The sequence below is a fragment of the Oncorhynchus masou genome, chromosome 6 (assembly GCF_036934945.1).
Source record: "Oncorhynchus masou masou isolate Uvic2021 chromosome 6, UVic_Omas_1.1, whole genome shotgun sequence".
Classification (NCBI taxonomy): domain Eukaryota; kingdom Metazoa; phylum Chordata; class Actinopteri; order Salmoniformes; family Salmonidae; genus Oncorhynchus; species Oncorhynchus masou.
The window spans coordinates 82,185,599-82,202,231 of NC_088217.1; the positions used below are offsets into that span (position 1 = coordinate 82,185,599).

The 16,633-nt window shown below is 44.8% G+C and overlaps 1 protein-coding gene across 3 annotated transcripts in view; it reads right to left on the minus strand.

Moving 5' to 3' along the window:
* The window catches only part of LOC135542791 (interleukin-1 receptor accessory protein-like 1-B), a 462,236-nt gene extending 446,045 nt beyond the window's left edge, over positions 1-16,191 (minus strand). Inside the window, exon 1 of one of the 3 annotated variants that reach the window (XM_064969989.1) lies at positions 15,967-16,191. The gene's annotated coding sequence lies outside the window, so the exon portion shown is untranslated. Of the gene's footprint in view, positions 1-15,416; positions 15,803-15,966 lie in introns of those variants that run through there. The other 2 variants (XM_064969990.1, XM_064969988.1) reach the window with 2 other exon arrangements.
* Between the last annotated feature and the right edge of the window lie 442 nt (positions 16,192-16,633).

The following is a 16,633-nucleotide window of genomic DNA, read 5'->3' on the forward strand; positions in this document are numbered from 1 at the left end:
TTACTGTGTAATGACCATTTACCATGACATTGCTTTGTAAACAGCTGGGAAACTATGTGCCGTAAAATTAAGTGCTACTCATGTTTGTATAAAACATCATTCTCATAATCAGTGATTTCAAGTGGATCCTGGTTAATGTGTGAATATCAACCTCTTGTTATTTCAGTGTGTTTTCCCCAATACTGAGAGGAGAGAATCAAGTGCTAACTATTTACACAGCCCACAGTGTGGGAGGGGAGCATGAGAATTGACATGAGCTCCCTGTTGTAGTGCAGTGTAGCCGACTACCCCCTGCTGCAGCGATGATGTAAACAAACAAGCAAGTCACTGATGGTCCATAACCATTGAATTAGCAGGGTCTGCAAAAGGAGGAAGCTCCATAGAATCTACTGTCGACTGCAGTTGCTGTCCAGTTGTTTTTCCTCACCCCCCTACATCCTTGTCTCTTAGTCCCTGTCTATTAGTCCCTGTCTCTTAGTCCCTGTCTATTAGTCCTTATCTATTAGTCCCTGTCTATTAGTCCCTGTCTCTTAGTCCCTGTCTATTAGTCCCTGTCTATTAGTCCCTGTCTATTAGTCCCTGTCTCTTAGTCCCTGTCTATTAGTCCCTGTCTATTAGTCCCTGTCTCTTAGTCCCTGTCTATTAGTCCCTGTCTATTAGTCCCTGTCTATTAGTCCCTGTCTCTTAGTCCCTGTCTATTAGTCCCTGTCTTAGTCCCTGTCTATTAGTCCCTGTCTATTAGTCCCTGTCTCTTAGTCCCTGTCTATTAGTCCCTGTCTATTAGTCCCTGTCTCTCTTAGTCCCTGTCTCTTAGTCCCTGTCTATTAGTCCCTGTCCTTAGTCCCTGTCTATTAGTCCCTGTCTATTAGTCCCTGTCTATTAGTCCCTGTCTATTAGTCCCTGTCTATTAGTCCCTGTCTCTTAGTCCCTGTCTATTAGTCCCTGTCTATTAGTCCCTGTCTCTTAGTCCCTGTCTATTAGTCCCTGTCTATTAGTCCCTGTCTATTAGTCCCTGTCTATTCGTCCCTGTCTATTAGTCCCTGTCTATTAGTCCCTGTCTCTTAGTCCCTGTCTATTAGTCCCTGTCTATTAGTCCTGTCTATTAGTCCCTGTCTCTTAGTCCCTGTCTATTAGTCCCTGTCTATTAGTCCCTGTCTCTTAGTCCCTGTCTATTAGTCCCTGTCTATTAGTCCCTGTCTCTTAGTCCCTGTCTATTAGTCTTAGTCCCTGTCTATTAGTCCCTGTCCTTAGTCCCTGTCTATTAGTCCCTGTCTATTAGTCCCTGTCTATTAGTCCCTGTCTCTTAGTCCCTGTCTATTAGTCCCTGTCTATTAGTCCCTGTCTATTAGTCCCTGTCTATTAGTCCCTGTCTATTCGTCCCTGTCTATTAGTCCCTGTCTATTAGTCCCTGTCTATTCGTCCCTGTCTTATTAGTCCCAGTATTTATCCCCCGCTGGATTCAACCAAATTCAATTACTGTCTTGAAGGTTCTGCCAGAGAAGGGCCCTTTCTCACTAGTGGCTCTTACTAGAGGAGCACCAGCACAGAATAATGTGTCTTCCAACAGCCCCTCCCTCTCTCCTCCCTCCCATCCTCTTTTCACCATCTCCTCATCCTCGTCCCCCTCTCTCTGTAGAGGAGCAGAGGAAAAAACCTTATCTGCCTGCTGCCTTTGCAAGTTATTAACATTTCTATTTGTGAGAAACAGTTGCAATCACTTATACCCTCCACACACCTACATCCACACACCTACATCCACACACGTACATCCACACACCTACATCCACACACGTACATCCACACACCTACATCCACACACCTACATCCACACACCTACATCCACACACCTACATCCACACACGTACATCCACACACGTACATCCACACACCTACATCCACACACCTACATCCACACACCTACATCCACACACCTACATCCACACACCTACATCCACACACGTACATCCACACACCTACATCCACACACCTACATCACCTACATCCACCTACATCCACACACCTACATACATCCACACACCACACATCACACACACTACATCCACACACCTACATCCACCACATCCACACTACATCCACACACGTACATCCACACACCTACATCCACACACTACATCCACACACCTACATCCACACACCTACATCCACATCCACACACCTACATCCACACACCTACATCCACACACGTACATCCACTACATCCACACACCTACATCCACACACGTACATCCTACACACCTACATCCACACACCTCCACACACATCCACACACGTACATCCACACACCTACATCCACACACCTACATCCACACACCTACATCCACACACCTACATCCACACACCCATCCACACCTACATCCACACACGTACATCCACACACCATACATCTACACACACGTACATCCACACACCTACATCCACACACCTACATCCACACACGTACATCCACACACCTACATCCACACACCTACATCCACACACGTACATCCACACACGTACATCCACACACGTACATCCACACACCTACATCCACACACCTACATCCACACACCTACATCCACACACGTACATCCACACACCTACATCACACACCTACATCCACACACCTACATCCACACACCTACATCCACACACTACATCCACATCCACACACCTACATCGTACACACACCTACATCCACACACCTACATCCACACACGTACATCCACATCCACACACTACATCCACACACGTACATCCACACACCTACATCCACACACCTACATCACACACTACATAAAGTACATCCCCAGCATGTACATACACTACATCCACACATACATATACATCCATACGGGCTGCAAAATTCTTGTACATCCACACAGCGTTCAATAAATTCACACACCCTGTACATCCACACACGTACATTCATCCACACAGATATCCTGGTACATGGAGGATACCATATTTCCACACACCTGCTACATATACATCCCACACCCATGTACATCCACATTCATGGGGATCCTCCAACTGGGATTTCATCCACACACGTGAAAACTACAGAGAATTTATTGAACCTACATTACATCCACACACCTTTTGCAACTCAAATTATTCCATTTCAGATGATCTACATCCCCCTACATCCATCCACCATACATGCTGATACAGTAAGGAGTCCACACAGTAGTATATGGAAAAGATTCAGGTGGAGATATCAGGTGCCATGCCAGGAGAGACGTACAGACCTACATCCACACAGTACATCCACAGTCACACATCCATACATTACACACGTACATATACATCCCATCCACACCTACATACATACACACACGTACATCCACACAGAGAGACCTAGGATCCACACACCATCCACACCACACACCTAACATCCACACACCTACATCCACACACCTACATCCACACACGTACATCCACACACGTACATCCACACACCTACATCCACACACCTACATCCACACACATAAAGCCCAGCTGTACACACATAATTATTCCTAGGGCTGCAAAATTCTTGCAGCGTTCAATAAATTCCCTGGTTTCTAGATATCCTGGTTGGAGGATACCATATTTCCTGCTTATTCCCCGCCTGATTCTGGGGATCCTCCAACTGGGATTTCGTGAAAACCAGAGAATTTATTGAACGTTCCCCGAATTTTGCAACTCAAATTATTCCATTTCAGATGATCTGATCCCCCCATCCACCACCATACTGCTGATACAGTAAGGAGTAGAGTATATGGAAAAGATTCAGGTGGAGATATCAGGTGCCATGCCAGGAGAGAAGAGAGATAGAGAGAGAGGAGACGAGAGAGAGAAAGGGGAGAAGAGAGAGAGAGAGAGAGAGAAAAGAGAAGAGAGAGAGAGAAGAGAGATGAGAAGAGAGCGAGAGAGAGGAAGAGAGAGGAGAGAGAGAGAGGAGAAGAGAGAGAGGAGAGGAGAAGAGTGAGAGAGATAGGGGGAGGGGGGGAGAGAGAGAGAGAGAGAGAGAGAGAGAGAGAGAGAGAGAGAGAGAGAGAGAGAAGAGTGAGAGAGAGAGGGGGAGGGTGAGAGAGATAGGGGAGAGAGAGAGAGAGAGAGAGAGAGAGAGAGAGAGAGAGGAGAGAGGAGGAGAGAGAGAGGGAGGGGAGGGAGAGGGGAGAGAGAGAGAGAGAGAGAGAGAGAGAGAGAGAGAGAGAGAGAGAGAGGAGAGAGAGAGAGAGAGAGTGAGAGAGATAGGGAGAGGAGGGAGAGAGAGAGAGAGAGAGGGAGAGGGGGAGAGAGAGAGAGAGAGAGGAGAGGAGAGAGAGATAGGGGGGAGAGGAGAGAGAGAGAGAGAGAGAGAGAGAGAGAGAGAGAGGAGAAGAGAGAGAGGAGAGGAGAAGAGTGAGAGAGAGAGAGAGAGGGAGGGGGAGAGAGAGAGAGAGAGAGAGAGAGAGAGAGAGAGAGAGAGAGAGAGAGAGAGAGAGTGAGAAAGGTGCAGTGAAAGGTGGCAGAGCTATAGAGTGGTGTTTGTCAGACCATGAGACATCCTGAAAATCGGTGTTCTCAAAAACATTTGTTGTTCCATGTAGTGAATCTGTTATTAAATGCATTGATGAATATCACTGATTGGCTGGGCAGTGCACACACCTGGGTTCCCATTTAGAAATCAGACCCCAGGAGTGAAATCAGCTGGACTGTGGACCTGAAAAGCTGTGCATGCTGTTATAGTGTAGGTCCCAGGGCTTCCAGTCCCACTGTGGACCTGAAAAGCTGTGCATGCTGTTATAGTGTAGGTCCCAGGGCTTCCAGTCCCACTGTGGACCTGAAAAGCTGTGCATGCTGTTATAGTGTAGGTCCCAGGGCTTCCAGTCCCACTGTGGACCTGAAAAGCTGTGCATGCTGTTATAGTGTAGGTCCCAGGGCTTCCAGTCCCACTGTGGACCTGAAAAGCTGTGCATGCTGTTATAGTGTAGGTTCCAGGGCTTCCAGTCCCACTGTGGACCTGAAAAGCTGTGCATGCTGTTATAGTGTAGGTCCCAGGGCTTCCAGTCCCACTGTGGACCTGAAAAGCTGTGCATGCTGTTATAGTGTAGGTTCCAGGGCTTCCAGTCCCACTGTGGACCGGAAACAGCACGAAACAGCATGAAATAGAGTACAATGCCTCTTTGTGGCTGCTGTCATTCTCTACCACTGCACGTAACTAGTGTGACACCTTGTGAAAACTTGAATCCTTTGCAGAAAGTGAAGGCACCACAGGTGGGTCAATACTTGAGATTGAAATTTCTCATGAGGTGCAAGGTATTGTATTTTACCTGAAAAATGTGAAATAACACCTTTTTGCTACCACTTCTATGAGCGACGTGTTCTAATAGAGTCAAGTTAACCAATTTAAAAATCACAGCCAAATACCTTCTACATGGTGTCAAAAATGAAAATGATATACTTGTTTCCACTTCCACTCTCTCTCCTTTTGAATCATGCAGAGAGGGTAAAAGAGTTCTAGTTGGTGAATGATTTGCATCATTTGTATTCTTCTGTGACGCCAGAGAAAGGGATGCAACTGTGAGCCAGTGGGCTCAAGTCTCCCGGCCATTGGGGTTCAGGGTTAATAAGCAGGAGGTGCAGAGCACTGTTCTCACACCACCTGCTACAGCTTCCAATAAATGGCCCCTCAGCTTATTTAGATGAATCCCCTAGAGAAGTCCTGTGTGACACAATCAGTGGAGTGGACCCCAAAATGGCCACCTCATGAGGCAATAAGGACTTCATTTCCCATAAGCGCGTTGTGTGCCAGGCAAGGAGTACTATTGCTGCTTTCCATAATAGGGATGTGGATGTCCAATTAAATAGACTTGATGCAGAGGTGAAGGCCTGTATTCTGACAATATGAGAACTGCTGGTCACGTGGGCAGGACAGAGGGAGACTTTATTTTGAGTGAATCACAGAGAGAATGGGGAGAGAACAATTTACAGGCAGCTTGCTATTTTCTCTTGTGGGGAAAAGACACAGAGCAATCTGACCCGATTTGTCCACTTATGAAATAACAGTGAGAGTGATGTCTGTAACAAGTCCCTCGTTCCCATCTGACAAGAACAAGACTTACTCTCTGCTGTTTCAGCCAAGTCTAAAACAACGTTTTATATACCCTTAATCATTGGCAATTCATTGCCCTTAGCGGTTGTAATTTTCCTTGGTTCAAGCTGAAGCTTTTAAAGTCAACATGGATGAAGTTTTAATTTCATAATGTACCTCAACGCTACAGTGATTAAATGCATGGCAATGATACTAGATCTCAAGCATTACAAGCCACAAACTCACCTCTCCAAAAAGCTTCCAGGAAGGAAGCAGTGCACCGTCAGTACCGATATTCACTTTGGAGGTGACAGAAGACAGCTGTACATCATCAACAACACAGCACACGCACCACATAGACCTAATTTGAAATCCAATTCACTACAGATTCACCCCCCCCCCATCCTTATCAACCTCTGCTACTTCTCTGCTCTGCTCTACCAATCGTTTCAGCTCAATAAAACCTGCGAAAACCGGACCAGGAGGAGTCCTGTTCAATCCCCCTCAGATCCCCGACCTGCCTGCTAACGCCCTCTGTGTCCCAGCTCGGCCCAGCCGTAGCCGAGCAGCAGGGAAATAAAGATAAAACTAATGAAGCCTTCTTATTGGATAGGCCGTGGCGGCGGAGGGGGCTCAGGGGTCCAGGGGAGAGCCCGGCTGTAGCCCCGTCCTGAGGATGAAAACGGAGGCTGCTGAGGACAAGAGGGAGGGAAGGGAGGAGGGATAAATCATCCCCAGGAGGAGAAGAGGAGGAGCGAGAGGAGAGCAGAGCTTCTGTCAGTACTGTAGCCTCCCCTCCACACCGACCGCATGTTTAATAAAAGATAAGCCATCCATCTCAAATCTCTCCTCCAAACACACAGTACAGCTCAGACCGCTCGCTCGCTGCCCCACTATTGAAATTGCACACCTGCATTATTCAGGCAACGCATTAGGCTTTATGGCCCATTCTTTCCCCTTGCTGAGCAAGACTCAGCTCAACCCATTGAGATGGAAATGACAGAGCTGTTCAGACATAGTTTACAACCCCAAAATCACAGTTTCCATAAACTTTAACCTGCTACAAGAGCGCTCACCACACTAAACAAGTATGTTGATTCATATAGAATTGTCTATGAGCAAAGTATATAGAAAGATATTATATTGTATAAGAGAACTTCAATTCTCCAGAGTTGTCACGCCCTGGTCGTAATATATTGTGTTTGTCTTTATTTATTTGGTCAGGCCAGGGTGTGACATGGGTTTATTTTGGTGTGTTTTGTCTTGGGGTTTTGTTAGGTATTGGGTGTGTGGTTTAGTGGGGTTATCTAGCATAGTCTATGGCTGTCTGGAGTGGTTCTCAATCAGAGGCAGGTGTTTATCATTGTCTCTGATTGGGAACCATATTTAGGCAGCCATATTCTTTGAGTGTTTCGTGGGTGATTGTTCCTGTCTCTATGTTTACCAGATAGGCTGTATAGGTTTTCACGGTCGTTTATTGTTTTGTTTAGATATTTCATGTCGAGTCATTTATTAAAGAACATAAATAACCACCACGCTGCATTTTGGTCCGCTTCTCTTCCACCAGACGAAAGCCGTTACAAGAGTTCTGTCAACAGTACATTGAAATGTATTATATTGTTTAAGAGAACTTCATTTCTCCAGAGTTCTGTCAACAGTACATGACAGATATTATATTGTATAAGATAACTTCATGTCTCCAGAGATCTGTGAACAGTACCAAGATATTATACTGTATGAGAGAACTTTATTTCTCTTGAGCTCGGTCAACGGCACAAAAATATTATACTGTATGAGAGAACTTCATTTATCTTGAGTTCTGTCAACAGCTCAAGATATCATACTGTATAAGAGAACTTAATTTATCTTGAGGTGTGTCAACAGTATAAAGAAAGCTATGATATTGTATAAGATAACTTTATTTCTCATATTGTATAAGATAACTTCATCTCACCAGTACAAATAAATATAGTATATTGTATAAGATCCCTTCCACTGAGATCCGTCAACAGTACAAAGAAAGATATTATAGGGTACAAGAGCACTTCATTTCTCCAGAGTTCTGCAAACTTTTCTAGAAAAGGAGAGAGACCAACCCATCCAGCAGCAGTTTTATCCCGTCATCCAAAGTCCCCTGCATCCACTACACCACACCAAGAGAAACCTCTTCAGATCCAATCATCCCACTCAAATGGGACTTGACACTGTTCCCTACTGAGGGCCAATCTAGTTGGGAGGAGACACCCACCCCTCCACTCCACTCATTAAAGGAGAGAGGGGGGGTATGGCTGACAGGCAGGCAGGTAGGTGGGACGAGGGCCAAGGAGGAAGTAGCTGGAAGCCAGGATGATTGATGCAAGGCTGTCTTCTAGAGCTGGTATACTGCTCCATCATCCATCAGTAGGATCAACTCAATCTGCTGGGGATGAAACTGAAACACAGCAGCTGGTGAACTGTGAAACAGACTTCTACTACTGTTATTCCAAAGGATATGCACACTGATGACTGCAGTAGATTGCATGTGTTAGGGTGGTGGGAGGAGGGATAGGGCGAGAGGCGGTGAATTGTCAAATTGGCTGGCAACAGTACGACAGCAAAGGAATAGGTCCCATTCCTAGGAGTACAATAGCTCCTAAAGCTCATTTCTATTGTCAGATGACTTTTCTGTTGAATGATACCAACATATATGCATTACATAATCCTGTAACATTGTGAGGCTTCCCATGGTAGAATCCCAGCTTCCTCTGAGCATGGCTGGAAAGTGGACTCACTGGTCTTCATTATTAACATGTAAACATAAATGGAGGGTTGTTACTCAACATACACACATGCAACAATTCCCCCATTCCCTCAACTGGATGAAGATAAGCATGCCTGAACCTGGAGGCTTATTGAACCACTGCCCTCACGTTCACATTTAATAAGCCAAAACACTGTAGAACCACAAGGGCGTCACGAGGGTCTCAGAGGGTATAGCCCCGGGGGGAGCGGAACACGGAACTAGAACTCCAGCAGACCAGCCACCTAACAACCGGTTCAATGGCTCGCTAGATAGAAAACAGAGGGAAAAGACACAGTAAGAACCCAAGGCAAAAAAAGGTCAATTTGTCTGCTGAAAAGTCAACCCGAAGAACCAGACAAGTGTTGCGGCTGAAAGAGCCAGAGAGAGGGGAGGGAAAACTGTGTTGGAGTTACTATAGACCTGAATTTGCAGACCGGCATGTCTCCTCTCTCTCCCTCTCTCTTGTTCTCGCTCGCTCTCTCGATCCCTCCCTCTCCCTCTCTCTCTCTCTCTCCTTTTCTCTCTCTCTTTCTATCCCTTCCTTTCTCTCTCCCGCTCCCTTTCCCTCTCTCTCTCTCTCTCTCTCTCTTTCTATCCCTTCCTTTCTCTCTCCCGCTCCCTTTCCCTCCTCTCTCTCTCTCTCTCTCTCTCTCTCTCTCTCCTTTTCTCTCTCTCTTTCTATCCCTTCCTTTCTCTCTCCCGCTCCCTTTCCCTCTCTCTCTCTCTCTCCCGCTCTCCCTGCCCCCCTCTCTCTCGACCCCCCCCTCTCTCTCTCCCGCTCTCCCTGCCCCCCTTTCTCTCTCTCTCTCTCTCTCTCTCTCTCTCTCTCTCTCTCTCTCTCTCTCTCTCTCTCTCTCTCTCTCTATCCCTCTCCATGCCTCCCTCTCTCCCTCCATCGCTCCCTCCTTCCTATCAGTACCCCTCTGCCTACTATTTGCTGCTCTGATTGTATCATCACTGAGTGGCCCCCTGTCCTGAAATGGAGCCAGCACCAGCAATCAAGACTAAACTGATAGGATAAGGAGGATTGGAAGGGAGGGGTCTAGCTACCATGGAGAGCATGACAGGAACAACACACATTTACTGCATTGACAAACATTGTGGGAAAAAACACTCCATGTGAGGAAGGCGGGATTTAATATTGGAGGACAAGGAGAGCCGACTCCCCAGGACCTTCTAATAAAGTGGGCCAATAAATCAGGGCCTATTGAGGGCCACTCTTGCTGGGGTTGGTGGGGATATGTGGAGGGCTCATGGAGAACGCTGGCTCTCGCCAAGGAACGGCTTCGCAGTCGAATTCGCAGTTGACACAGCAGCAGCATTCTGGGAAATAAACAGGGCCCATAAATAATACGACATTCACATCCAGACCACAGCTCTGGTGTTTGTTTAGCAACACAACTACAATAATGTGTTCCCCTTTGTCATTGACTAGTCGAGGATGAAAAATACATGAAATTAACAAAACAGTGTTGTGAATGAGGAGTCTTAAGAAACGGCATGTTTCTGTGCTCTCTGTGAAATTGGACTTCTCTCTTGAGGATATATCATTGGTCAGGAACACTGAGTCGGTGCATGTTGTCTTCTACTTCCTGTATTGGAGAGACATTCAGCTGGCAGCACAACATATCCAAGGTCTTTGTTCTTTTTAAACGCAGGAAGTTTGTAAGGGAAGGTTTATCTCTGTGGCAATGCGCTGTGTGTCACTCCGGAGTCATCATGAATGGGCCAGCAGAGCTCCGAATGGAGAAGGGAGAAATTGAAGGAAAAATTGCCCATTTTGCTTTTTACTTGCGTGACACTTTCCATCTCCTTTCACACATCTACCTCCCAAATATCTAAAACACATCGACTTCATCCTCTAAGCAGTCTAGGCTCCTTTAGGATCACATGCAAACATTGCAGGGAAACAGCTTTGGGGAAAAAGGGTGAACATGATAAGTCCATCATCCAGGCCAGCTCCTAGACTGCACATTCTATCACTGACAAACCATCAGCTTTTTATTTTCCTTGCCTCAAGCTTTCAAAAAAATAGATAGAAGGAAGGATTTTTTTTTATTACACCTTAGAATGCAATTTAATCTGTGGAGAGTGGGACTACAGTTTCATCGCTTCAATCTTTATTTCAGTGTGTGAAACAATTGACCAGTTTTTCATCTTCTAGCAGTTCCTCTGGGAGGTTCCCCATATGTTTCCTGAGCTACAATATAAACAGACAGTTGGAAAACGATTCCATTACGGCTTTCATGTAGCTACATTAGCTTGTCTCTGTTATGATAGGGCTGCCAAAACACTCAAAGGCTAAATAAAGTCAAGCCACTGATTCCATGGTTGGATGTGTACCATACACTCACACTGCCTACTTGACAGATAGATAGAAGCTTGGATAGCTTCATTTCTGTAGAGGGATGGTATTTTTTCTCTCGATCTGAGATCGCCTGAAGAAATAAGAGAGAAAATGTGTTTTGCTGTTGGCCTCCACTGAATGATAATCTGACAGAGGGCTTTGAGAAGAGCAGTGGAGAGCTGTAGGGCCACAGTTGTAAAGAGGGGCCTATTTTGAAGCACAAGTGTTTTGATAGAGACTACATCCCTCCAACAAAGTCAGTTCAGATGATTTCCATTTCCAAGGGTTCCTTTTAGTTCCCTCTCTGCTACTCAGAAAGATGTTTCTAATGACTTGTAGCTGCATGAATGTGACAGTACAGACAGGCTGAAACAGTGACTTTGTATTCATACAGCTGCCTTGTCTTAGATGTTCTATGAGCTTAGTGACTGACGCTTGGACATCTAGTAATCTACCTGATCTATCAAACATGGAGAGAATGCTGCCAGCGAAAATAAATAGCTCAGTGTCAGATCAATAGCCTCTGATTGCTTTAATGTGGATCTAGGATTTAAAAAAAATACTTGGGCGGAAAATAGGCTGAAAACTCATCTAGGGAATTGGATTTCTTTCAAGATTTCTTTTGGGAAGGCTTTCCACTTGATGTTGGAACATTGCTGAGGGGACTTGCTTCCACTCAGCCACAAAAGCATTAGTGAGGTGATAATTAGGACTGGCTCACAGTCGGCATTCCAATTCATCCCAAAAGTGTTCGATGGGCTTGAGATCAGGGATCTTTGCAGGCCAGTTAAGTTCTTCCACACCGATCTCGATAAACCATTTCTGTATGGACCTCGCGTTGTGCATGGGGGCATTGTCATGCTGAAACAGGAAAGGGCCTTCCCCAAACTGTTGCCACAATGTTGGAAGCACAGAATAGTCTAGAATGTCATTGCAAGATTTCGACAAGCTTTACACCACTCCAGCCTACACTTGGCTTTGCGCATGGTGATCTTAGGCTTGCTCGGCCATGGAAACCCATTTTAATGAAGCTCCCGACAAACAGTTATTATGCTTACGTTGCTTCCAGAGGCAGTTTGGATCTCGGTAGTGAGTGTTGCAACCAAGGACGACGCTCCCGTTCTGTGAGCATGTGTAGCCTACCACTTTGCGGCTGAGCCGTTGTTGCTCATAGACGTTTCCACTTCACAATAACAGCCCTTACAGTTGACTGGGGCAGCTATAACAGGGCAGAAATTTGACTAATTGTTTTGTTGGAAGTCAAGTTGAAAGTCACAACTCTTCAGTGAGACCATTCTACTGCCAATGTTTATCTATGGAGATTGCATGGCTGTGTGCTCAATTTTATACACCTGTCAGCAACGGGTGTGGCTGAAAAAGACAAATCCACAAATGTTAAGGGGTGTCCACATAAGGGGTGTCCACATCCCCATTTTATACCTACAGTGAATAGTGTATTTATTGGCTTACAATGCGTATTCTATAGGCTTACAACCCACTGTGCAAAGACAGGTTGAATCAAAATAGTTTACAAGTAATTTAATCCAAAGAAAATATTGAAACAATTTGGAAAACTGCTTGGATTTGCCTTAAGGGATTTTTTTACCCAATTGTTAACCTAAATCCAATGACATGGTGACAATTTGTATGGTTTCTCTCTCTCCATCACTCCATCACTCTCTCCCTCTCTCTCTCTCTCCCTCCCTCTCCATCCTGCTCTCTCCCTTACTCTCTCTTTTCTCACATTCTTTCTTTCTCTCTATCTCCATCCCTCCTCTCAATCCCTCCATCTCTCACCCTCCCTAGCTCCCTCTTTCTCCCCCTTCTCTCTCTCCTTCTCTCATTCCTTCTCAACTCAAAGCCAGTGTTCTTTCATTTCCATCAGAGTCTTATTAATGTAATCTAATAATAACGATAAAGGCGCCCCTTCAGTCAGTGCCTCCCTCACAAATCCTAACCAATTGTTCCAATCACTCCTCAGCACTGAGCCAATGTTCCATAGCCAGACACTCTTATTTCCCACAACATTAATGAACTCCATCATTTGAAAGCCTTTGACTCTCTCTCTCTCTGCCACTTGACTGCAGGTTGGGGGAGGAGCCTCGGTTACAGCTCCTTGAAAATGAAAAGTATCAATCAAGGAGGAGATCAGTAGTTATGATGATTCCCCTGAACATATGCAGATGCTAACCAGAATGCATGAGTGCAATGTCATAATGAGCCCGGAAATCTCCGGTGCTGTCTTGTGGTCCTTCAAATCAAACATTTGAATGCTTATTGTGTCATTACTGGACATACAGTATTAAAAAAATCACATTATATTTGAATGATGTGCGTGTTAATGTAACAAAATGCACCTAATGCTGGACCATGACCTGCATCACATTGTGAATAGAAATGGATGAATCATTATAATCTGAAGAGCGTCAATATTGTCAAATCTCTATATCAATGACTGTGAGAAGCATTCAAGCCAACTCAATATCTGACCACAGGGCCTTCCTTCCCACTGGGCACAGACGTCAATGAAATGTCTATTCCATGTTGGTTCAACGTAATTTCATTGAAATGACTTGGAAACAACGTTTATTCAACCAGTGTATGCCCAGCGGGTTAAGAAGCATGTCTTCTGCAACATTGTTGCTGTGTTTGAATCAATCCAAAAGGAATTGAGTGAAAGCAGCAGGAGATGCATTGAAAATCGTTTTGTCCTGTGTGCCTTGAGCAACTTCATTTCTCTCCCTTGGTTCTGGATTGATGATAGGGTTTCAATATACACTTGGCATACATCTTGACTGCACACGATATAGGCTAGCTAGAGAAAAATTGCATGTCCAGCCAAATAAAGTTAATTTGACCGTTTTGGTGCAGTAGGTCTGCTTGAGGCAAACACCTGTGTTGTAACCTACACATGCAGGGAGGGGTGTATTCACTAGGAACCAAACAGAACCAAACGGAAGCAAACGGAACGAAACGGGGAGGTACCTGCCTGGATTTGTCCAATATAAACTCTTGCTTTAGACCAAACTCTTTGCAACGGTTTGGACTAATGATTACACCACAGGTTAATGCTCTTCTCTTCAATCTGTCGACTCTGGGAGCTGTCATTTCAGCACCACGGGTTAAACAGCACTTGAATGTTGCTTATGTCGCACTTGTCATCTTTTTGGGGGTCTGGGATGTGTAACCGTGCATCCACGATCCCTTCACCGGCCCATGTGCATTGACGGCACAGTGGCTAAAACCTAGTGGTTTAGTGGGTAATCCAAGATCCAAATCGTAATTTTACTGAGCTATGTGTCTGTCACTTTCATTTCAAGGTGGAATTCACTGGTGACCTATTCGCACACTTCACATGAACGAACAGATCAATGCCGCGTGCGTCTTCCAATGATTTGGGGATTTAGTTCACCATCTGCAGCTGAGGATGCACACACGCATCTTTCCAGCGCCACACAACTTTGCAACCTGCCGTTACGCCATAGTCTAAACAGGCTATATCTTAAATTCCCTATCTGTTGAAATATCGTATTTGTCAAATATATTAAAGGTAACACAACTACAGCTAACGGTTTGCATATAATGAGCATTCACAGAATATATATCTCCATCATGGACACACACAAGCACGCACTAACGCGTACGCACACACACACATATGCACGCACACACGTTTATGATCAGAGACATGATCGTTTCACTCTTGCCATAAAATCTTTCTATTTATCAGCAATAATGTGTCATTGCTGCAGTGAACATTTATTTTCACTGAGTTACAACTTTTAACAGATATAAATAACGTTAAAATAAATGACAGTATGCTGATCAAGTAGCGTAATGTAGCCTATTACAGTAGGTTTATCAAGCATCGAAATGTTGCCTATGCGCAATGAACATTACACAATTTCAAACATCCCCAAAGAGTGCTCTAGCGCCCAAAGCATACAAATCTATGCGTAACGAGATGTAGAAACGAAAATGCCTTACAATGCGCATAAACTGCTGCGAGGTGTAGCACTCGGGGGACTAAAGGCACTGGTACTATGGAAGGGGCTCATTCAAATTGCTACATATAACATTCAGGTTTCACAAAAAACTGAATGTTTTTTATGGTAAGAAGGTAGAATAGCCTCCTGACCATAGAACCAATGTGTTGCATTGAGTACATTTAAATGTTTGAATCAAGAAACTTTACATCGCTGCACTGATAACAAAACATATTAACTTACCCACAAGCAGTTTCCAAAATGATCCTATTCCGCTGTCAGTTCCGACCATAAAAGCTCACCATCACAATGCCGGTGTAGGGTAATGCTAATAACACGCCTCGTCCCCTTATACAAAGGTCGTTGAACAATATGCCTAATATACAGATATCCCATTCACGCAAAAGCCAAATTGTCCACAGCGGGGTCTAGTCCTAAGAACATACGCAAATCATCTGCTTTTTCAGTGCCGAATAAAAAAGGTGCAGAGGGTCAATTTGAAAATCACATTAAGACCGACGGCGGTGGGGAAATCTACCCTGATAGGAGAAAAAGGTTGACATATAATGAAGGAGAAAATCAAACATTACAGACTGCCGATCCTTGGTTATAAATAGTCACCCAAACCTCTCCGCTGCGAAACACACAATTTCCCACCCCAAAAACTCGTGCGGTCCTCACAGGCTGCAGCACGGCAGAGAGCTATCTATAATGTAGGCTATATTTCACAAGTATTCTGTAATACCACATCCGATTAGGTTTTCCTTCAGTGTACCGCTATGCGAACACTCACAATCCGAGTTTGATGGATCCGTCCTCCAAATCCAAGAGCCCGCGCAGAGTCCTCGTGCACCAACAGACGCACCGGGGGAAAAATTCCGTGGATGGAGAAAACAGATGTGCATACAGTCCAAATATGAAACTATAAATACAGGTCTGAATACTATTTGCCTTGCAGTTAATTTGCATTTAGTGGTGCATTTCCAGACACCAGATTCATTCCCCTGCCCTCGCTAGACCGCAGTCACTATGTGGACCGGTAGGCAATGCAGTTCTCAAGTTTAAAGATAGACGTACTGCCGCCCAATGGAAAAAAATGATAAGATTCTAGTCACACTACCCAGACCAACCGTCCATTATTACTACAGTTGAACATGCCCCAAAAAGTCAACAAATAGCATATGGTCTCCTAATGGTGATATATGATTTTTCACACAAAAAAAACAACAGGGATGTCAACACAAGTTGAACAATAGCAAATGATAAGGTTTCACTGGGTGATACACTAGCCTGGTTGTATGTGTAGCATTTACAGTGCCTTGCGAAAGTATTCGGCCCCCTTGAACTTTGCGACCTTTTGCCACATTTCAGGCTTCAAACATAAAGATATAAAACTGTATTTTTTTGTGAAGAATCAACAACAAGTGGGACACAATCATGAAGTGGAACGACATTTATTG